Genomic DNA, 25,053 nt, shown 5'->3' on the forward strand with positions numbered 1-25,053 from the left:
TAAGTAAACACAGCGTTCCTACACATTTTCCATTTCAAAATTCCATACTTTTCCAGACTCAAATTTCCAAACCTCTCAGTAGTTTGTCAGACCATATTTAACATAAATGGTTCATAGAGTATTATTTTCAGCTTTATATTTGCTATATAATAGAGTCATCTGTAAATATTTAATTTTTTATTACATTTTTTCATTAAATATATTTTTATTTAATATTTTACTAAAATATTCGATTTTTTAAAATTGATTTTCTCAAAGTGACAACATACAGAGCCTCTAAAATAAAATAAATACAAAATACAGACTTCAACATGCACTCGAGAAACTATTAACATGCGCGCATGGAACTTTATTTGCATGCTTATGCATTACAATTTCTAGTTTCATATAACTTATTTCATTTGTGCATCGCTACCATCTTACGATGAATGAAACGAAAGCATGGATGCACATGAATTAACAGAGATCTGCCTGCTCAAAATGTGGCTTTTCTTACGGTAGTACCTCTAATATCAAGGCCTAACAACCAATGTAACACATCCTCTGTGGCGGCAGAGAAAACATGACACAAAATGGGCTGACGGCGTAATATTTGCCAAGTTCAAGGGTCTACAGAAAAGACAGTAAAAAAGTGTAAAATTTGTCTTTCGTTAGGGCTGTATGCCATATTTCAAGGCCTTAGGTCTCTTTAATGCATAGCGCACTTTGAAATGGGCTGATTTGGTGGATGAGTGTGCATAGTCCTGTATGCTAAGTTTAATGGTTTCTTGTGAGCACATAAAAGTCTGTATATTTTTTATTTTTGCAAAGGTCCCTGAAGCTATGTAATACGGTGCTACGAATATTGTGAGAAGAAACCCTAAATGCTTATAACCTGAGTTTTGCATAATGAAAAAATGCAACTTGAATTCATTCAGTCGTATTTAACAATCACTAAAGAATCACTAAACAGCTGCCTTGTACGTTTATTTTCATTAAATTCGTACTTTTCTATTATAAAAAACTAAATAGGGGCAAAAGTCTGGAAACGCAAATATTTTTCCATATTCTGCTTTCTTTTTTTCATACTTTTCCAGACCTGGAAAATACTTTTTCAAACCCTGTAGGAACCCTGTAAAAAAAAAAAAAAAAAAAAAAAAAAAAAAAAAAAATGTTTACTGACCCCCAACATTTTAACAGTAGTGTTGAGAAATGCCAAATCAAAAATATTATTTTGTACAATATTAATAACAAAAATAATAATATCTATTCTAGTTACAATTTTTTTTACATAACAAGATATTGTTATGATGTGGTTGCTAAGGTTTTCGAAGTGCTTGTTAGCATGTGGCTCTGCAGTTATTAGGGTGGTTGCTAGGGCAATATTTTGCAGCTGATGGGGTATTTTGATTTTTAAGTGGTTGCTAGCATGTTTGCTGTGCGATTCGGTTCCTCATAGAACCAGAAATGATTTACAAAGAGCTTTTTATTCTCGGGCGCTTTAAAGAGCTCAGAAAGCAGTACACTGATCTGAAGAACATCTGAGGAACTTACACAGTTCTTCATACAGAGCAGGGTTTTAGATTAATTAGAAATGTTGCCTTGGCAACAACAGAAATAAGTTTTAATTGACATTCTAAAATAATTAAAACTGAAATAAAAATAAAGGCAAATATTAACAGAAAATGACAAAAGCTCATGACAAAAAAAAAAACTAAAATTGATGAAAATATAAAAATAAAAGCTGAACCTTTATTTGAACAGTGTGTTTATAGCTCTGTGTGTGTGTGTGTGAAGAACATGATGTTTGTGTTGATTATTGTAGTATTGATTTTAGCGGCTTCGGTATGACTCACAGCAGCCATGGTAATGCTCTCTGCCTCTCCACACACACACACACAAACACACACACACACACACACACTAATCATTTAGACCCCCCATCTGTCTGCCTCCCTCTCCCATTAGAGATCCACACACACACACACACTTCATTTAGCCCGACTCACCTCTATCCCATCACACCTCTCCACCACACACACACAAACACACGCATAGACACAAACACACGGGGGATCTATCAACAGAGCTCATCCTCTTCACATAATCACACACATCATGCACAAACGTACAGACACACACGCATCCGTCCGTCCGCATCTTTTCCTCCCCCCGCCTCTACATCTGTCTGTAGCGCTGCTGTGTGTGTGAATTTGAATACGCGTCTCTTTAAATTGGCCTGTGTGAGTGCATGTGCATGGCAGCATGCGCTTAAACTCTGAAGATGTATTTGTGCGTTCACACCTGAATGAGCTTGCCATGTGTGTGTGTGTGTGGGTCCGTGATATATACGGCTATTCTGAGTGCATGTGTGCGTGTGTGTGCACTTAACACCTTGCATATGAAAATAGTGAGAGGATTAATATCTTCAGACACGCATGCCTCTCATGTATATGCACACACACGCACTATGGCATGGTTTCATCTGTCCTGTACACAAGTGTGTGTGAGAGAGAGATGCTCACTTAATTTCGCTTGTCTACGGCTATGTTTGGAATGGAATACTAGTGTACTGCTGTTTTTAAAAAAATAGCATGCATTATGCAACACTAAACATTTCAGACAGCAAAATGCTATTATTGTCGCATGTTGAATGTTTAATTTAGTGGTGAGTATATAAAAATAGTAGGTGCAAAAATAAAATCATGACCTCTTAGTGCTGTCACGTTATCATTTTAGAAATTAAAATGATTATATTGCATATTTAAATTGTGTACACAAGAAGATAATTTTTGGCACCATATAGTGGATTAGAAATGCGCTATTACATCGTGCTATTATTACATTATTTCACACAGGAATTTCTGTTGTATGGTGCACATTTCGGTTTCTGCAAATTTAGCGGGTCATTTGGGTATTCCTTGCGTAAAGAAAATAATATGCACAATATACATGCAAAAATAATAGTAGTATGTTAGTATACCATAGGTACACTGTTCTCTGTTGTTTACTACACTATTACTTGGCAAGTATATAAGGCGATTTAGATGTTTCATGCATACAAACTTCATTCATGCACAATATACATACTGTGTATGTAAAAAGTTTTCACCAGTTTCAACTTAAAAATTTAAGTTCAGCAGCTGCCTTAAAATTGTAAGTTAAATCAACTTAAAACTATAAGTCATTTCAACTCACTACAATAAAATGAGTTGGTTTAGCTTAAAATTTTAAGACATCTGCTAAACTTAAGTTTTTAAGTTGAAACTGGTGAAAACTTTACAGTGTATTATTAGTACGTTAGTATGATGTTCACAGTATGTTAGTATGGTATTTTAAGTATGGTATTTTAAATACTAAAATTGTAGTAGGTTATTGTGATATTCCATTCATACAAGCTCCCTTCATGCACATTATACTGTAGAAATTAGTATGTTAGTAGTATGAGTAGTATGTTAGTACGCAATTCTGGACATATCCAAAGTGTTTTCTGTTGTATACTACACAAATGCCTGGCAAATGTAGTAGGTCATTCTGGTTTTCCATGCATACAAACTCTCTTCATGCACTACATACAGTCTATACTGAATACTAAATAGTGTGAGCAGTGTGTTAGTATGCTATTTTAGACATATGGCAGTGTGTTCTGTTTTATGATGCACATTTTGTAGTTGGTTATTTTGGTATTTCATGCATACAGACTCTCTTCATGCACAATATACTTGCTGCATAGTGTGAGTAGTATGTTAGTATAGTAGTATATAGTTTCTGTTGCATACTGTACACTTAGGAAAATGTAATAGGTTATTTTGGTATTTCATGCAAATGAACTCACATCATGAACAATATACTATACTAGTATATTGTTCATAATAGCATACTAATATGTTAGCATACTATTCTAAACATAATGGTAGTGTGTTCTGTTGTTTACTGGACATTTTGGTAAATGTAGTAGATTATTTTGGCATTCCATGCATACAAATCCACTTCACGCACAATGTACATCCTGCATACTGCAGAAATAGTGTGAGTAGTATGTTAGTATGCCATTCTAAACATAATGGCAGTGTGCTCTGTTGTATACTGCATATTTTATAGCAGGTTACTTTGATATTTCATGCATACAGACTCCCTTCATGCACAGTATACTTGCTGCATACTATAGAAATACTGTAGTATGTTAGTATGCTATTCTAACCATTGGCACAGTGTTCTATGTTGTATACTGTACAAATGCTTGGTAAATGTAGTAGGCTATTCTGGTATCCCATGTATACAAATACCCTTCATTGCGAAATTTACACACTCCACATACAGAAATAGTGCGAGCAGTATGTTAGTACGCTATTCTAACCATAGGCACAGTGTTCTCTGCTGTATACTACTGAAATACTTGGCAAATGTAGTAGGCTATTCTGATATCTCATGTGTACAAATTTCCCTCATTGTGAAATATACACACTGTATACTGCAGAAATAGTGTGAGTAGCATGTTAGTATGCCATTCCAAACATAATGGAGATGTATTCTGTTGTATACTACACATTTGGGCAAGTACGGTAGGTTATTTTGGTATTCCATGCAAAAAAAAAAAAACCCTTCATGCACAATACACAAATCGCATACTGCAGAAATAGTGTTGAGCATCATGTTAGTATGCCATTCTAAACATAACTGAGGTGTGTTCTGTTGTATACTACACATTTGGGCAAGTATGGTAGGTTATTTTGGTATTGCATGCGTACAAAGCCCCTTCATGCACAATATACACACTACATGCTGCAGAAATATTGTGAGTAGTATGTTAGTGTACTATTCTAGACAAAGCAGCAGTGTTTTCTGTTGTATACTGCACATTTACAGTAGGTAAATGTAGTAGGTTATTTTGGTATTTCATGCATACAAACTGCTTTCATGAACAATAGCCTTGCTGCATACTACAGAAATACTGTGAGTAGTATGTTAAGTATGCTATTCTAACCATACGCACAGTGTTCCGTTGTATACTACACGAATGTTGTTGGCAAAATGCAGTAGGCTATTCTGGTATCCCTTGTATACAAATTTCTGTATATATATTCACTCTCTCTACTGCAGAAATAGTGTGATAACGTGCATGTATTAGTATGCTATTTTGAACATAAAGTTAGTGTGTCTGTTGTTTACTAGACAATTGTTAAATTTAGTAGGCTATGTTGGTATTCCATGCATACAAACCCTCTTCATGCACAATATACAAACTGCATACTGCAGAAATATCGTGAGTAGTGTGTTAGTATGCTATTCTAAACATAATGGTAGTGTGTTATGTTGTTTACTAGATATTTTGGTAATTTTTTTAGACTATTTTGGTATTCATGCATACAAACACACTTCATGCACAATATACATACTGCAGAAATAGTGTGAGTAGTATGTTAGTATACTGTTCTAGACATAGCAGCAGTGTGTTCTGTTGTATACTGCACATTTTGGTAAATGTAGTAGGTTATTTTGGTATTTCATGCATACAAACTCCTTTCATGAACAATATACTTGCTGCATACTACAGAAACACTGCGAGTAGTATGTTAATATGCTATTCTAAGCATAGGCACAGTGTTCACTGTTGTATACTACACAAATACTTGGCAAATGCCACTGGCTATTCTGGTATACCATGTGTACAAATTCCCTTCATTGAGATATATAGTAGTCAACATTTGAAGTGGATCAAAAAAGTTAATCAAAGTTGTCATAAGACAAGAATGGGTATTGTTTTGATTTTAGGACAACTCTGATGAAAGATTTTAGTCCACTTCAAATGTTGACTACTATACACACTGCAGAAATAGTGTGAGTAGTATGTTAGTATGCTATTTTGAACATAAAGGTAGTGTCTGCTGTTTACTAGACATTTTGGCAAGTATGGTAGATTATTTTGGTATTCCATGTATAAAACCCACTTCATGCACAATATACATATTACATACTGAAGAAATAGTGTGAGTAGTATGTTAGTATAATGGCAGTGTGTTCTGTTGTATACTGCACATTTTAAAGCAGGTCATTTTGGTATTTCATGCATACCTTCATGATCAACATTACCTTCATGAACAATATACTTGCTGCATGCTACAGAAATACTGTGAGTAGTATGTTAGTATGCTATTTTAACCACACGCACATTGTTCTGTTGTATACAACACAAATATTTGGCAAATATAGTAGAATATTCTGGTATCCAATGCATACAAATTCACTTCATTGTGAAATATACACACTGCATACTGCAGATACAGTGTGAGTAGTATGTTAGTATGCTATTCTAAACAATGGTAGTGTGTTTCGTTGTTTGCTGGACATTTTGACAAGCATGGTAGATTTTGGTATTCCATGTATACAAACCTACTTCATGCGCAATATACATATTGCATACTGCAGAAATAGTGTGAGTAGTATGTTAGTATGCTAAACATTCTATTAGTATTCTAGTGTGTTCTGTCTTGTTGTGTTCTGTTGTTTACTATACATTTTGGCAAGTATGGTAGATTATTTTGCTATTCCATGCACACAAACCCCCTTAATGCACAATATACATACCACATACGGCAGAAATATTTTAGTATGTTAGTATGTCATTCTAAACATAAAGGTAGTATGTCTGTTGTTTACTAGACATTTTGGTAAATTTAGTAGATTATTTTGGTATTTCATGCATACAATCTCACATCATGCACAATATACACACTGCATACTGCAGAAATAGTGTGAGTAGTATGTTAGTATGCTAAACATTCTGTTAGTATTCTAGTGTGTTCTGTCTCGTTGTGTTCTGTTGTTTACTATACATTTTGGCAAGTATGGTAAATTATTTTGCTATTCCATGCATGCAAACCCCCTTAATGCACAATATACATACCACATACTGCAGAAATATTTTAGTATGTTAGTATGCTATTCTAAACATAATGGCAGTATGTTGTATACTACTTATTTTGGATTCTCCAGATTAGTGGTCATCACAGCAGATCATCCGTTTCCATGTTCTGTTGTATACTAAACATTTTGGTAAATGAAGTAGGATATTTTGGTACTCCATGCATAAAAACCTTCATGCACAATACATGCCGCATACTGCATAAATACTGTGAGCAGTATGTTAGTATGTCATTCTAAACATAATGGTAGTGTGTTCAGTTCTTTACTAGAAGTTTTAGTAATTTAAGTTGGTTATTTTGGTATTCACTGCATACAAACTCCCTTCATGCACAATATACATACTGCACACTGCAAAAATAGTGTGAGTAGCATGTTAGTATGCCATTCCAAACATAGTCAAGATGTGTTCTGTTGTATACTATACATTTTGGCAAATATGGTAGATTATTTTGGTATTCCATGCATACAAACTTCCTTAATGCACAATATACATATTGCAGAAATAGTGCTGGTAGTATGTTAGTATGCTATACTAAACAATGCAGCATGTTCTGTTCTATACTGCTTCATCTTTCGGCTTCTGCCGATTAGGGGTCATCACAGGGGATCATCCGTCTCAATATTCTGTATACTAAATACTGCATACTGCAGAAATTGTGTGAGTAATATGTTAGTATTCTATTCTAAACATAACGGTAGCGTGTTTTGTTGTTTTCTAGACATTTTGGTACATGTAGTAGGTTATTTTGGTATTCCATGAATACAAACTCCCTTCATGCACAACATACATACTGCATGCTGGAAAAAATAGTGTAAGTAGTATGTTAGTATGCTATTCTAAACATAATAGAGATGTGCTCTGTTGTACACTACACATTTTGGTAAGTATGGTAGATTATTTTGGTATTTCATGCATATAAAACCCTTCATGCACAATACTGCATACTACAAAAATAGTGTGAATAGTATGTTATTATGCTATTCTAGACATAATGGAAACATGTTCTGTTGTATACTACTTCTTTCTACTTCTTCCGTTTAGGGGTCACCAAAGTGGATCATCTGTCTCCATGTTCTGCTGTGCACTACACATTTTGGTAAATGAAGTAGCATATTTTAGTATTCCATGCATGCAAACCTACTTCATGTACAACATACCGCATACTGCAGAAATAGTGTGAGTAGTATGCTAGTATGCAATTCTAATCATAGCCACAGCAAACGACACATTTTGGCAAATGAAGTAGGCCATTTAAGTATACCAAATTCCAAACTCTCTTCATGCATAATATGCATACTGCAGAAGTACTACAAGTAGTATTGTAGTACGCTCTATTTTCGAGCACAGCCTACTTCTCCAGAGGCATAGAGAGAGACAGCGTTAGTGTGTCGGACTGTGCAGTGCTCTACACCCTGATTGCCTGTAGCAGGACGCGGGTGTTAGCCGAGATGCAGGGGAGATGGCCGAGAGAAAATGAAACGCTCTGTTTGCATGTCTTAGTATGTGTGCGGATGAATCCAGACAGACTAACTGCACCGTGAGTGTGTCCAGAGTATGACTGACATTAATAATGAAAGTGCGGCTAGTTAGCGTCAGACGGCCGAGAGCGGTCTGCGGTGTGACAGCGTGCTCTCTGACCGGCTAGCGTGCCTGTGCGTGCGTGTGTTTTTGTGGAGGAGGGGCGTGTTTCTGTCACTCCGGCTTTTGTGGTGTCCGCTTTGACGGGCCCTCCCAGGCGATGGAAGCACTACAGCCTACACGCACTCATAATTACACACACATCCGCAGACGCACACATCTGACAGACAGACAGACAAGCAGTGGGTTGGGCATCTTTGCTCTCTGCGTCCCTTCATCTGCAGTGTGCTCTCGTTCTTTCTCTCTTTCACTGTGTTTTGACGTCGCGTGCGTGTGTCGGCAGCATGCCTGCGCCATTATCAGCGCCCGCCGGCGCAGCGTGCCCATTGTCTTTGCCGATGGTAAAGTGCCGAGGGCATTGTTTTCTGCTGGAGGTGGGCCTGTATTCACACACAGCAAAGTTCAGAAACGTCGTGCCCCCTCAGAATTTTTAGCTAAGTGGATTTTGAATGCAAATTGAAAGGCAAAAAATGATCTTTGATAATTAAAGGGATAGTTCACCCAAAAATGTCGTCATCATTTATTTGTTGTTCCACATCTGTATGAATGTCTTTCTTCTGTTGAACACAAAAGAAGATATTTTGAAGAGTGTTGTGAAAAAGTACACTTCATAACATACTTTTAAAAAGAACACTTTATGGAAATAATGTATTTTAAAAGATATCACTGTGAACTGAATGTAATGTTTTTGTACATTTATTGGTGTTATTTGCAATTAAATGAAAATGTATTATAGTTGCAATGAGTTGAAATAGTTTAAATGTAACTAGATGAATTTCTCAGTATATTTTATAAGTAATTGCACATTTGTAATAATGTTGCAATTTACTACATTTATAATATATTAACTTGTAAACATAAAAGTCTATATTAAAGTATATTTAAATATAATATTTATTAACACACTACAGTTAAATTATAATCTTATAAATTATTATTACATGAAATGATAATCAAGTAATTTAAATGTGTTTTGGTATGTTAGTCAACATCAAAATAAGTTTGCTTTAAAGTGTTTAAAACACTTAAGTGTGTTAAAGTAGATTGCAGTTTTACTTGCATAATGTCAAATTAAGGCTAATAACATAAAATGTAAGTTAGGAAGAAGCCAGAAGAAGCAACATACTTGCAAATAAAATAATTTTAATGAAAAAAAAAAAAGCCACTTAAGTGTACTTCCAAGACAATAAAATTACATTCATTGAAGAAAGTGTATATGCCTTGTCATTACTCTAAAAAACATTTTATACTTGATCCAACTTAAATTTCTATGCAATGCTAAAAGTGGAAATTATGCCAGTGAGTGTTGAAAAATTTCATATTGATGTAATAAACATTTTTAAAATGTGTGACTCTCAAGAGTGTAAAAAGCTTCATTTTTTTCCAAACAGTAATTTAATGACATTTAACACAATAAAAATCACATTTTGAAAGTGAAGAAATTGCTTATAAGTACAATTTAAATTTGTATGTATGTGGATATTTGATTTATGTAAATATGTAAAAAAAAAAAAAAAAAAAAAAAAAAGAAGAAGTTAATTAAAATAGATTAAGCGATAATTTGTGATATATTTTTGGTTGAAATGTGAATTTGTAGTTTCAGTTGACTATAGAAATTTGATTTGGTCAAACTTAATTTTTCCAGTTAAGCAAAAGTAAACTGATTACTTGTGACAAGTTAAAGAATTTTTTTAAAAACTTTGATCCAACGAAACATTTTTTTCGGTGTTACATTTTTAAACTGCCATCTTTCATCATTTACTCACCCTCATGTTGCTCAAAACTTTTCTGGAAAAAATGGAAAAAGTTTTTAAGTTAAGCGTTTTTTTTCTTTGGTCATGTCTTATAGGGCAGCAACTGTGGCACAACTGCCAAAGCTGTAGATTTGCCATAGAAGCTTATGCATTAGGTGAATGTGTTTTTTTCTCACTCTTTTCCTCAATTTCTGTTTTTGCTGTCTGTTGTAAACCATTTTATAAGGCTTCGATTGTATTTTTCTTATAATGGTAGACGGATACAGTGTGGTTGCCATTTGGACAACACATCAAAATAAAGATTAGGCTGAAAAATTGCTTTTCGATTGATTTTGGCATTGATGTATCCCTTGACATAAACAGCACAAATAAATGCAGATTTTCAGTGCAAATATCATTCCACTGGAGAGTCCAAGCCGTCTGATTCATGAGTGCCCTAGTAAAAAATAAATATACTAAAATGTATTTAAAATACATTTATTTCATGCTAAGTACAGCATACTACAAATATATTTACATATTTATGTACTTGCCCTGCAATTGTACTGTTAGTATACTAAACTGCTATAGTTAAAATCTGCTAAATTAAAACAACAAATTTTGCATTTAATGCACTTTAATTTTGTGCAAGTAGTGCTGAAGTCCAACTAAAGATATACTGAAGTATATTTGATTGTGCTAAAGTGGAACTATTGCAAGTATACTTTATAGGCACACTTTAAATATTTTGCATTTAAAGATCATACAATCCTCTTCAATAGTGACATTAAAACATATTTTAGACTTAATATTAGGAAATGTGCATTGTGCACAAGTAGTACTTCAAATAGTTTAATTACAGTTTTTATATCAGTATATCAGTAAATATGTTTATAGACTTGAATTATACTTCGTATAAAATAAATGCTTTGTAAATCTATCACATTTTTACTAGGTTAGACAAATGCTAGAATCTTGTGTTGCCTTGGAGGAAAAACATTCTAAAAATAAGATACATTTTCATAGGAAGCAAAGGTGGGTTAGTAATTTTATATCACGCAAATAAATAAAGAAATGTTTTTTTTTATGACAATAACATCTCAATAAAAAAGCAATACTACCTTAATATTGTCTCCACATAGCAAAAATGCATAAAATTATGTCAAGTTAATTGTACATAAAATATACAAGTTTTTGTTTTCACAAACTACGTACTACTGAATCACGTCGAAAGATCACGCGGAACCACAGACCCAGTGTTTACAAAGCGAACGCGCAAAGACTAAGAAAGTGCAAGTAAGACAAACACTGTTTACAAACAAAAAGGTACGACGTTCTTCCCGAGTCACATTAAAGATATGTTCAAAATGAAAGAATCGTTCAAGAACGACCCATCAGTATTTCGTAGCATCGTGGACGCGCATCGCAGAGCCTGTGCTACATGAGCTTTTGTGCTTAAAAAGTGTAAAAAAAAAATATTTTTTGGAAAAAATGACCGATCGTTTCGCTAGATAAGACCCTTCTTCTTCGGCTGGGATCGTTTAGAGCTCTTTGAAGCTGCGTTTAAACTACATTTTGGAAGTTCAAAATCAGGGCACCAATAAAGTCCATTATATGGAGAAAAATCCTGAAATGTTTTCCTCAAAAACCATCATTTCTTCACGACTGAAGACAGAAAGACATGAACATCTTGGATGACAAGGGGGTGAGTAAATTATTTGTAAATTTTTGTTCTGGAAGTGGACTAATCCTTTAATGTTAACTAATAACCCTTATTGTAAAGTGTTATCATTATATTTTAAAATATACTTAATTTTAATTATTTTATTTTTTAATTTACCTTTTTTAAATTTCACTCAAAATATTTCAGAATGAAGAAGTTATTATAATGATAATTTTCAAGAACTATCACTATTACTTATTCCGTATCAGTTTTCTTAATCTTTAAAAACAGTTTAAGAAACTGAGTAAGTTTAACACTCTTAATAATTGCACACAAAGAGGAAATTTTGAAATGAATAGTTATTTTGTGTGTTTTGCTTTGGGTTTTACAGTGTACTTAATTTTCCTGGTCATGTAGCTATTCATACTTCATACTTAATATTATTATTATTTTACATTTACATTTACCCAATTCATACCCAATTATTTCTATAATTTCACAGCTTTTTAATTTACTCAGTATTTTTTAGTGATTTTTTTTTTTTTTTTTTAAAGGAATACATGATAGTTTTACAGTGAAGTATGTTTTAACATTATCATTATTTTTTTAAACATTATCTAATTTTCAGATTTAAAGCATAAATATTACTAAATTGAAAGCTGAAAATATCTACTCAGCTGTTTTCAACATAATAATAATAATACGTGTTTTTTGAGCAGCAAATCAGAATATTATTATGATTTCTGAAAGATCATGTGAAGATTAAAAGCACTAAAGACTGGAGTAATAATGCTGAAAATTCAGCTTTGAAATCACAGAAAAAAATATAAAAATATATATATATTAAAAAAGAAAAGAGCTTATTTTAAATAGTAAAAATATTTTAAATGTTACTGTTTTTGCTCTACGTTGGATCAAATAAATGCAAGCTATAAATAATAAATTGAGCATTTTGTCACATAAGCATAAATATTATTAAATTGTATTCAACACATTTTCAGAAATCAAAATGTTAATACAATATGGAATTTTGCTTCTCAGGTACATTTATTATGTTTAAATTATAATATTTTTATTGCAATTAGTAAAATGATGGTTGAAGTACAACAAATAGGGAACAGTGAAATTATATATTCTGTGCTATTCAAGAGGTTTAACAGCATTTTCCAAATCTAAGACAGGGGTGTGTTTTCATGGCCCAGTTTACTGCGCTGTCGCTCCTCACGGGTGTCACGATATACGCCGTCCCCCAAGAGATCGTCTCTGTCCTCCCCCAACCCCGACACCAACCCACACACGCAAACAACACACATGAACGCTGCCCCCAATAGGTGAAGGAAGTTTGATGCAGCAGCTATAAGATCTTCTCAAATCAAACCAACAGGGTTGTCAGCTTTTGTAGTGCTATGAAAGAATACATTTCTGGTTCATTTTCAAAAGCAGAGCCCTTTTTGACTACAGCACCTTGTTGTGTGGTCTTTAGCACATCGAGGGGCTTGATGCTAACGTTGGGCTAAGCGCCGTCTCTCCCTCTCGCCCTCTTTCTAACGCTTATATAATTCAAACGGCTGTTTGAAGCTGCAGAACTTTTCAAATGCTTTTTGTGCCGCTGTGATCACAGCGAGAAAAAATCATCTGCAACAGCGGAGCTTAAAATCACACCCCCCTCTCATCTGTTGCCGGCCCCTGAGAGTCGTTAAAAATCCCACGCAATCCATCCGAAGGCAGCCTCGGAGATCAACCGACGCCGCCGAAAATCTCACACCAGCAGCTACCTGTAGGTGCCCTTGATAGTGTCGCACTCTGGTAGGCCGGGATGTGCTGATGCTAGGTGGTAAATTGGTCTGTGCAGCTGGTCTCTCCTGAGGGGATGTGGTATGGATCACATACAGTCAGAATTGGGACGCAAATAAATCACATGCAAATGCTTTTGCTCTGACTCTGACTCTGTTGGGGCTTGAACCTGCAGCTCCACCATTAGCTTTAAGCTTTGCCATGTATGCAAAGATTTGTTTTTGCCCTTTTTCTACTTATTAGTGTCCTTGGTAAAGCACAGCTATAATTGTTTTGCATACTTAGGGTTAGGGGTTCGTTCTGAACTGTTAGCCCTAATGATTAAACCTCTGCCTGTAACGCTTCTATGGACATGAATGAACTTCAAATCACACGGTTTATTGAGGAACTGTGCTATTATTCTAACTCCCTTGAATTTTATTTTATTTTATTTTATTTTGACTCAATTTTTATTATTTTAGTTTAAATTATTTTAAGGCTTTATTATTTTAAAGTTAACTGGTATCATTTTAAATGTTTAACAGCTTAATTCATTTTTTCTTTGTTTCTACTTTTCAGTTATTATTATTAGTTTTTTATTTCATTATTTTATTTAATTGTATTATTTTATTTGAGGCTCAACTGTCAGTTTATTTATTATTTCAGTTGAATCATTTTAAGGCTTTAATATTTTGAAGTTAACTGGTATCATTTTAAATGTTCAACCGCCTTTTTTTTCCTACTTTCTGGTTATTATAAATTTTTATTTTATTTTATTTTATTTTATTTTATTTTATTTTATTTTATTTTATTTTATTTTATTTTATGACTCAATTTTCAGTTTATTTTATTATTTTAGTTAAATTACTTGAAGGCTTTATTATTTTAAAGTTTACTGGTATAATTTTAAATGTTTAACAGCTTTAAAATTTCTCATCACAGTCAAGCGTTTTTTTTTTTTTTTCAAATTTTAAATTTATAATCTTCTTTTACTTCATTTTAATGTCACAGTAATTTATTGTATTTTTTTATTTCATTTTTATTTCATTTTTTAAATTATTTCAATAATTATTTCATGTTTGTTAACAATAATTACACTATAGTTTTTTACTATTTCAATTTTCATCTTAATAATAATAATAATAATAATAATATACTGTAATGCAGTAGTAATAATACAGTAATAATAATAATAATACAATAAAACACAATAATAATAACAATACTAATAATAATATACAGTAGTAGTAATAATACAGCAATAATAATAATAATAACAAAATATCATAATGATAATATTAATACTACTACTAATATTATAATAATATAGTAATACAGCAATAATAATAATAATAATAATAATAATAATAATAAATAAGTTAAAATATAAGTATGATAATAAAAATAATACAATAATAATAATACAACAACAACGACAACAACAATAATAATAATAGCAATAAAGTATCATAATAATAATACTAATACTAATAATAATACTGAGATTCAGTAATAATAATACAGTAGTAATAATAGTTAGAATTAACATACAGTAATAATAATAATATAGTAATACAGTAATAATAAAAAAATAAGTATGATAATAAAAATAATACAGTAATAATAATATAATAATAGTAATAATAATAATAACACTAACAAAAAAATATCAGAATGATAATACTAATACTACTAATAATACTAAAATTCTATAATAATAATACAGTTGTAATTAAAATAATAATAATAATAATAATAATAACAATAAAATAATATAGTAATGCAGTATAATAATAATAAAATATAAGTATGATAATAAAAATAATACAGTAATAATAATATAATAATAGTAATAATAATAATAACACTAACCATAAAATATCAGAATGATAACACTAATACTACTACTAATACTAATATTCTGTAATAATAATACAGTTATAATTAAAATACAACAACAACAATAATAATAATAATAATAATATAGTAGTACAGTAATAATAATAATACAATAAAATATAATGATAATAATAATAATAATATACAGTAGTAATACTAATACAACAATAATAATAATAAAAATAATACTAACAACAAAATATGATAATGATAATACTAATACTATTAATAATACTAATATACAGTAATAATAATACAGTTATAATTAAAATACAATAATAATAATAATACTGTAGTAAAACAGTAATAATAATAATAAAATATAAGTATGGTAATAAAAATAATACAGTAATAAGAATACAGTAATAAAATAATAATAATAATAATAATAATAATAATAAAATATAATTATAATAATAATACAGTAGAAATAAAACAGTAATAATAATAATAATAACAGTAATAATAATACAGAGGTAATAATTCAGTAATAGTAATAATAATAATAATAATAATAATAATAATTTTAACTGGAATCATTCAATGTTTAACATCAAATTTCACATCAAAATTAAGTTTAATGTTGGAACAACTGAAATTAAATCATTTTAATACATAGTTTAGTTTTAAAGTCATGAAAATGTGTTTTATTTTTCCCTGTTAAACTACTTTTAATTGTCAAGCATTAAAAAACCCATTTAATTTCATCAATGATAATAACACTGCCAATGCCCTTTCGTTGTGGCAAGAGCCACCAACCACAATGTGAGAAGAAACGAGAACATTCACTGGAATCGAACACGTATGTGTTCTGCAGTTTCAGAGCAGTTCTGCTAACTGTTAAGTCAGGGTAAGCACTGGAAACAATAATCCTTAATAAGAAATTGCAAGAACATAAAAGCCTCTTTTTATTATTAGGGAATCGTTTCTCAGCCGTGAGGTGTGGCGGGAAGCAGGCGTGTTTGTGTGCGCATGCGCGTGTGCACTAGCGTTCTGGGCCAGTGGACTGGTAAATACAGCGGCTGTGGAGTGGAAATGAAGGCTGGATCTATTTGGAGAAACGCTAGATGACCTTCCTCTCAGCTGGATGACATCCAAGCGATTTCACCGTGCTACCACCAACGCCGTAAGTCACGCTCCCGAACGCACACAGATGTGTATGTTCAGACACACGTGGACGTGAGGGGTGTGAATGTGTACACAAACATAAACAACAGGCCATGAGTGCACACATACACTCACACAAACATGCACATACAGTACATACTTAGCAGAGTGCTCTAGACTACACAGAAAACCCTCCAGGGATTTTTGCATTTAATTAAATTGATCTTTTTTTAAACTAGCCACCAAATATGTGCTGAGAATGAACCGTTTTTGCTTTGATTACTTTTACAAATCATGTATATCTCATAAAATCATGTAAGTGGTGCACAGCGGTTTAAAAAATAATTTTAGGTTGATAATGGTTTAGTGTGTCAGAATGTGCTGCTTGCTTGTGAAAAAAGTGTGTGTGGTGTCTTCTAATGGATTTTGCAGACGTTTTCCCATGCCTTTATTAATTTATTTTTCTATCTGCTTCACAAATACGTGCACTACTGTTTAACAGTTTACAATAATTATATTCTTTTGTTTTTGAAAGTTTTATGTGATCAAAAAAGCTGCATTTATTTGTTGAAAAATTAAGTACAATTTAAAAAAAAAAAAAATATTATTACAATTTAAATGATAATTTATCCCTGTGACACAAAGCTGAATTTTCAGCATCATTACTCCGGTCTTCAGCGCCACATGATCCTTCAGAAATTATGAAAATATTTTAATTTGCTGCTCATGAAACATTTATTATCATTATCAATGTTGAAAACAGTTGTGCTGATTAATATACGTTTGTGGAAGCATACATTTTTCAAGATTCTTTGATGAATGGAAAGTTCAAAACAACAGCATTTATTTGAAATCAACATTATAAATGTCATTTTTGATCAGCTTAATGTGTCTTTGCTGAATTAAAGTATTTATTTTTTTTTCTATTCAAAAAATAAAAAATTAAAATGAAATAAATAAATAAATGTAAAATCTTACTCCTCAAACTTTTGAACAATAATCCATGTTAAAATTTAAAGATGAAGTGTATAATTTTCTCAATGTTAAAATGCTTCGTCTATTGTAGCATATATGCAGAGATGACCATAAGCAAGCGGTTCACACTGCGACACTATCAAAATATTGCAGTTTGCGTACCCTGACACATCAACATAAACTCAATCAATGCTATGAGTTCAGGGGGCGGGACTGTCTGTTTGATCCAGCCAATGGCAGATGTGGGGACTGTTTAGGAAACCTGTTTGGAAACATGTATTATTTTTGGCATTCCATTTGATGGGGCATAAATCTACAGAAGCCTATTTTCATCACTGAATAATAATAATTAAAAAAAATGTTATTGTGACTTTTCATCTTGCAAATCTGACATAATTTGTCTCATTTATGATTTTATATGATGGAATTCTGAGAAAATGTCAGAATTGCACGTTTTTCTTACAAATGTGCATTTGCATCTTGCAATTCTGACTTTTTTTTCTCAGAATTGCATGATATAAACTTACAATTGTAAGAAATAGTCAGAATTGCAAGATAAAAATTGTCGCAATTGTGACTTTTTTCTCAGAATTGCATGATAAACTTTTTGCGAGAAATAAGTCCACATTGCGAGATACAAATGCTCAGGTTTAACTTTTAGAATTGCGTAATTTTTTTTTTTTAAATTGCGAGAAATAAAGTCAAAATTGCTTGAAATAAACTTGCAATTCTGACTTTTTTTCTCCAAATTGTGTGATATAAATTGTAAGAAATAAAGTTAGAATTGCAAGATAAAAACTCACAATTGTGATTTTTTTTTTTCAGAATTGCATGATACAAACTAAAAACTGGAAGAAATAATGTCAGAATTGTGTGATTTTTCCTCAGAACTGCATGATATAAACTTACAGCTGAGAGAAATAAAGTCAGAATTGCAAGATAAAAACGCACAATTCTGACTTTTTTTTCTCAGAACTGTATGATATAAACTTACAATTGTAAGAAATAGTCAGAATTGCAAGATAAAAATTGTCGCAATTGTGACTTTTTTCTCAGAATTGCATGATAAAATTACAGTTGCGAGAAATAAGTCCACATTGCGAGATAGAAACGCACAATTCTAACTTTTTTAGAATTGCGTGATATAAACGTACAATTGTAAGAAATAAAGTTAGAACTGCAAGATAAAAACTCACAACTGACTTTTTTTAGAATTTTTTCTCAGAATTACAATAAACTTTTGCGAGAAATAATGTAAGAATTGTAAGATAAAAACTCAATTCTGACGTTTTTCTCACAAATGCAAGTTTGTATCTTGCAATTCTGACTTTTTTCTTAGAATTGTGTGATATAAACTCACAACTGCAAGAAATAAGGTTAGAATTGCAAGATTTTTTTCGCAGAATATAAATTCACACTTGTGAGAAATAAAGTCAGAACTGCGAGATAACGCACAATTCTGACTTTTTTTTTAGAATTGCGTGAAATAAAAAATGTAAAATTAGGTCAGAAGTCAGAATTGCATGATATAAACTCACAATTCTGACTTTTTTCTCAGAACTCCATGATATAAACTTACAATTGTGAGAAATAAAGTTAGAATTGCAAGATAAAAACTTACAATTGTGACTTTTATTCTCTGATCTCTGACTTTTTTCTCAGAATTACTTGATATAAAGTCAGTTGCAAGAAATAAAGTCAGAATTGTGAGATAAAAAGCTCACAATTCTGACTTTTTCTCACAAATGTGAGCTTGTCTCATAATTCTGACTGTATATCTTGCAATTGCAAGATTATATCTCACAATTCTGAGAAAAAAAATCTGAATTGTGAGATAAAAATGACTTTTTTTAAATTCTTTATTCAGTGGCGGAGGTGGGCTTCCATAGAAATCACACATATCAGCTTCAAACAAATCAATATTTTTGCCTGTACGTATGACACTCGTGAAACACAGGATGTTCTGCAGACATCAGGGGTGCGCATTCATGCGTCTGAGCCTGGTGCAATTGTGAAACGTTTCTGTGGTGTCGATTCATTACGGCGTCACATATCTGACCCCCTGACCGTCGAGTTTGTTGTTTATTTCTTCTCTCCAGCCATTCATTTCCTGTTCTCCGCTCTTTCGGAGCAAGACTGCTGAGCCTAGTGCTGCAGAGACAGCAGCATCTGGAGATAAATAATTCCTCCATCGCTCCTCTCCTCTCTTCCTCCCTCGCGCGCGTTGCCCCGTCCTGACCTTATGGATCTGTTTTGAGCCGTGCCAGATTGTTGCTCAGGACTCTCGCACCTAGAAAACAGCGGAGGGGGGAGGGGTGCTGTCTTTCCCTCTTTTCACCTCATATCCGTCTGTCTCTCTCTCCCTCCGTCTACTCTTTCCCCCTGCCTCTATCTAATTTCATTCCTATCACCTTCTATTCTTGAAAGAGGCGATGCTTCCCGATCTCTCTCTCTCTCTCTCTCATTCTGTTTTTCATGGTTGTTCTCTGACTGACCCTCAGGTGTGTGACAGTTTCAGGGGATTGCATCAGCCTCCATGCTACATTCGCTATAGTCCCGACCAAAAAAATGTAGGGCCATGTAGAGCTGGGCGGCGTGATGGTATATGCCGTGCGATGGTAGAAATTTGTCATCCGCTACAGATTTTGCTAGAACGCTGTATTTGCGTGGGCAGGACTGCGTCAGGTTATTTCCTGTACACATGAGAGTGATGAGAAAATATAGAATAATGCAAATATACAGAGTTAAGTTAGTTAAGATGACAAAGAACTTGTTATTAAGGGCAGAAACGTGAAGCAGAGTTTGGTTGTTTATGGTTGCTGAGCAACGTCGCAACTGGATGCATTAATATAGAATTCACTTGATGTGTTTACATCAGCTATTCTGCAGCAGCTTCATTGTGGCTCATCCAATCAGATATTAGAGTTGTTATGATGCTAGTTTTAGTGTTGTGTTGTGTTGTGTTTATTTTGCGAAGCTTTTTGTACACTTATGCCAGATGTAATATTCATTCATCATCTTTTGATTTCTGTTATTAAGTAAGGTTATTAAGTATCTAAATAAAAAGATTAAATAATAAAGTGAGATGAAAATAATATTTAATATTTACTGTATTTTATTCACTGGATCAGCTAAAAATCTGCATTATATTGCAAAATCATTTTTATTTAGAATTTTTGGCTTGTTTTTAGGGGAAAAACAAAAACGAAAAACAAAACAAATCTAAACATCCTTAAAACAAGGTACGTTTGTTTATTTTGTTATTTATTTGGCTATATTTGTCTATTTATTTAAACTAATACTTTACTAATCTAATACTAATACTAATATTATTTATTTATTAAATCTTATTTTCAGGCATAAATCTGACAAAACAGCAAGGTTTCTGTTTAAAATTATAAAATATATGTCACTGGAGTCATAAATATTTAGTAAAAAAAATTATGAAATTTCTGAATATTTTGAATTCTGAATAATTCTCAGTTAAATATATAATTTTTAGATATTAAATATTTATCTATCTATTTTCATTTTATTGGAAAATGGAAAAAAAGATCAATTCAAATATCAAATCAATTAATTAATTTATTTACTGGCATGTTACTATTGTTTTCAAGATTCAAATAATAATAATAATAGTAAATGTGAAATTAATAAAATCAAAATAATAATAATTATTATTATTATAAGTACTATTCACTTGTGACACATTACTTAATTAAGAATTAATTATTTAGTAATAATAATAATAATAATAATAATAATAATAAATGTGAATAAAATAAAATAAATAATAATAAACAAGTACCTTTTACCTGTGAAGTATTATTTAATTATTATTTAATTATATTATTTTATTATTTGACCGGATTATCTAAAGATCAATGCAAATAGCAAAATTATTATTTATTTATTTATTGGCAGTTTACAGTTGAATTTTAATTTGTAATAATAATAATAATAATAATAATAATAATAATAATAAAATAAAATCTGTAAAATAAAATAAATAATAATATAATTTTTTAAGATTTATCTTGTATGTTATTGCAGATGTTGGTATCAATTTTTGGAAAATGGAAAAAAAAATATCAATGCAAATATTAAAATAACAACAACAACAACAACAACAACAACAACAACAACAACAATAATAATAATAATAATAATAATTATTATTATTATTATATTTATTTATTGTATATTTATTTTTTACTGTTGTATGTTGGTTTGTATCCATGAAGTTCTAAATAAATAAATAAATAAATAATAATAATAATAATAATAATAATAATAATAATAATGTGAATTAAATAAAATAAATAATAATAAATAAGTACCATTCACTTGCGAAATATTATTTAATTTACTGGATTATCAAAAACTAGTCAGTGATTATTATATATTTATCTATATCATGAATTATGACAAATACTAACTCTATACAAACATCACATGATCTCGTCTGCTGATGTCTTGGATTATTTTACATGTAGAGTGATGCTCTTAATCTTGGAAATATAGTTGCAACCTTTGTAGTTTTATCTAGTATGTTGCAGATTCTGGTATAAATTTTTGGAAAATGAAAAAAAAAAGATAAATGTAAATATATTATTATTATTATTATTATTATTAATACTATTTATATTTATATTTATATTTATTTATTTACTGTATATTTATTTTTTTACTGTTGTATTTTGGTTTGTATCCATCAAGTTCTAAATAAATTAATAATAATAATAATAATAATAATAATAATAATAATAAATGTGAATTTAAATAAAAGTACCTTTCACTTGTCAAATTTTTAATTTACTGGATAATCAAAAAGTGATCAGTGTTTTATATATTTATGTATGTTGTAATAAATTATGATAAATATTAACTCTCTATTTTTTTTTAATTCAATTTATCATTACATTTTTATAATTAAAAACGTTATTGTATTAGCATGACACAAAATGAGTCATAGCGTGATATAAGATTGTGATCATACCGCCCGCCCCCTGCAAGCGCGCGCGCGTATGTATGTGTGTTCGGCACATGATCTCGTCTGCTGATGTCTGGGGTTCTTTTACATGCAGAGTGACGCTCTCAACCTTGGAAATACAGTTCCATCCTTTTTTTTTTTTTTTTTTTGTAAATCTATCTAGTATGCAATTGCAGATGTTGGTATCAATTCTTCCCCCTTCTCTAATCCACTCACACATTCATGTCACCCCTCCATTTTTCTCCCCACCTTCATATTCCTCTCACCTCTCTCTCTCTCTCTCTCTCTCTCCGTTCACTCCGTATCTGTCCGTCTCACACATACCAACACACACACAGAGCGCTCTACGCCTGTCACTCACACTCCCTCCGCACACGCGCGCATCTCACACACACACACACACACACACACACACACACACACGTCTCTAAATGGATTCTTGCGGAGAGGGGCCGTCCAGAGCATCAATATCAGTCAGCTGTGACACTGCAGTCTCAGTGCAGCGTTTAATAGGTTAGAGCTGTCTTACCCCCGTGTTTCCTTGATCAAGGGCACGGTGCATGCAAAATAACACACACACACACACCAACAAACAAACACACATGAATACGAACTGCCTTGAAATGCATGTAAACAGACTTATGTCTGTTATCATAAAATCATCCTCAGAGTATCGGATAACCACGTTATCATATAAAACGCAACACATGCATATGCATGAAGTGTTGTCAACATAAACAAGAGTATAAAGCATAAACGCGCTGTTATTTTGGCTTAACATGCAGCCCATTCTACACTCTTACAAAGAAATCAATCAACTTTTTTGTCTAAATGGTTGCATAAAGAACCTTTAACATCTGTTTTACAAATGGCTATTTGTGGCAAAAGGTTCTTTAGATAATAAAAAGATAAGAAATAGAAGGTCTTTAAAGAACCTTTGACTAATTTGTTCTTTTTTCCATGGCATTGCTGTGAAGAACCTTCTAAAGCAGCTTTATTTTTAAGAGCGTAGAATGTTTAAATCACAACAACTTCCTATAAAACGCACACTGCATATGCATAATGCGTCTTTGATATAAACACAAGCGCATGTCAAATCAGGCTCCAAATATAGCCTAGATTCACATCCAGACCTACTATTAAAAATGCCTTAGAGTTAAAATACTCTTAAAAAAGGCTCTTCGTAAAGAACCTTTAACATCAGTTGAACCTTTCCATTCCACGAAGTGGAAAAGGGTTCTTTGGAATATTAAAAAGGTTCCGAAAGGAAACTCAGAATGCTTCTTTTATGACATCGTCATAGAATCCCCCCTTGGAACCTTTATTTTTAGAAGCGCATGAGCTTGCACTACATTCTAAGTACAGTTTTGACATGAACGCAGAGTAAATAAACGCAGCCCTTTCATATAGCAGGCTATCTGTTGCTAAAAAAGTTGCCAGATTTGAGATCAGCTCTGTAGTTTTTAAAACGGGACTCGCGTAGAGGAAACTGAACTCAGATCAGGCTCTGAGCGCGACGGCGAACACATGGGCATCCTGTTATCCAACACGCCCCCCTGTCCCCATGCATGCGGCTCTGGAGACGCACAGCAGCGCTCCGTCCCCGCATTCCCCGGCACTCATCCGTCCGTCCATCCGCTCGCGCTGACATTAAGCCCCTTAAATGCAGAGAAACATGCGTCTCTACCTGTGGCGGTGCCTGTGCCTGGATCCCGGTCCTCTGGATCAGGGCTGCAGCCTCCTGCAACGCGGAAAATGGCAGATATTCCCTGTCAGCGGCGGACTCGTCTCTCTCTCTCTCTCGCTCGGTGTCTCTCTCTCTCTGTAGTCGCTCTCGCTCTATTTCACTTTCCTCCTTGCCTTTGCTGCCATGTTCGGAGCGGGGCGGGGGCTGGGGGTGGGCCGTACGGGGTTGGGGGTGCTGTTTGGAGGAGAGGAGAGGAGCGTAAAGGAGAGAAAGGGGGCTCAGGGGGATAAGAAAGCAATTAGAGGGCAGTCCTCTCTTACTTCCAGACGGAATGTATAATGGAATTAGCTCAGGGGGGCTCGCAGCCCGTCCACAAGCCACTGAGAGATGGATGTATGTGTGAATGCTGATTTGTGAAGGGGGGAGTCGATTGGAGACCACCTGCTCTAGCTGGGAGAGAGAGAGAGAGAGAGAGAGATGGAGGGGAAAGATGTCAGCTTCAAAGGCTGTCTCTCTCACAGGTTAGCGATCTCTCATCAGAGCCGCTGCCGAAGCGTGTGCTTGTGTGTGTGTGTGTGTGTGTGCGCGGATGGGGCGGGAGTTGAAAGAGTTCACTTAGATGAGGAGAGACCCACAGGAAAGCAAAATCACAAATGAGATCTCTTGAATATTTCAATTATT

The 25,053-nt window shown here is 32.7% G+C and overlaps 1 protein-coding gene across 1 annotated transcript in view; it reads right to left on the bottom strand.

The window, feature by feature from the left end:
- The window catches only part of LOC127158601 (retinoic acid-induced protein 1), a 76,172-nt gene extending 51,613 nt beyond the window's left edge, over positions 1-24,559 (bottom strand). Inside the window, exon 1 of the mRNA XM_051101670.1 lies at positions 24,373-24,559. The gene's annotated coding sequence lies outside the window, so the exon portion shown is untranslated. The remainder of the gene's footprint in view (positions 1-24,372) is intronic.
- Between the last annotated feature and the right edge of the window lie 494 nt (positions 24,560-25,053).

This window comes from Labeo rohita, chromosome 3 (assembly GCF_022985175.1).
Source record: "Labeo rohita strain BAU-BD-2019 chromosome 3, IGBB_LRoh.1.0, whole genome shotgun sequence".
Taxonomy (NCBI): Eukaryota; Metazoa; Chordata; class Actinopteri; order Cypriniformes; family Cyprinidae; genus Labeo; species Labeo rohita.